Genomic DNA, 486 nt, shown 5'->3' on the forward strand with positions numbered 1-486 from the left:
TACTGTCCTGACAAAAACAGAGGATGGTTAGCTTGAGAACCCCAGCTCTGCAGCTGCCCTTGGGAGGGGATCAATCCTCTCCTCTGTGGATCTTTGGGTGGGCCACAAAAGTGAAAACCTTAAGTCTTCTAGTTTGGAGAGGGTAGGCCAGCCATGGTAGAGTCTAAACTACATGGCTCTATTGTACAGTCCCCAGTATCTGCCCCTTCTCAAGCACAGGATTCCTGGGTCATTCAGGCTGATCCCCATCTCTTATAAGGAGTGCACTACACCACGGCTATTCTCTGCTTCCTGTGTCCCAGAGGGGGACACGGAAAGCAGAGCACAGGGCGGCTTTACCTTACACTGGGCACTAGGCCAGCCTCTGCATGGTCTCAGAACACCGAGTGGCTTAAAGTTACCTTGGACACTACTGCATCCTGGCTCCAAACACAGAAACAGGGAACTGTGAATCAGGCTCCCAGCTTCTATTCCCTGAATCCAACT

The sequence above is a fragment of the Chelonia mydas genome, chromosome 8 (genome assembly GCF_015237465.2).
Source record: "Chelonia mydas isolate rCheMyd1 chromosome 8, rCheMyd1.pri.v2, whole genome shotgun sequence".
NCBI lineage: Eukaryota > Metazoa > Chordata > Testudines > Cheloniidae > Chelonia > Chelonia mydas.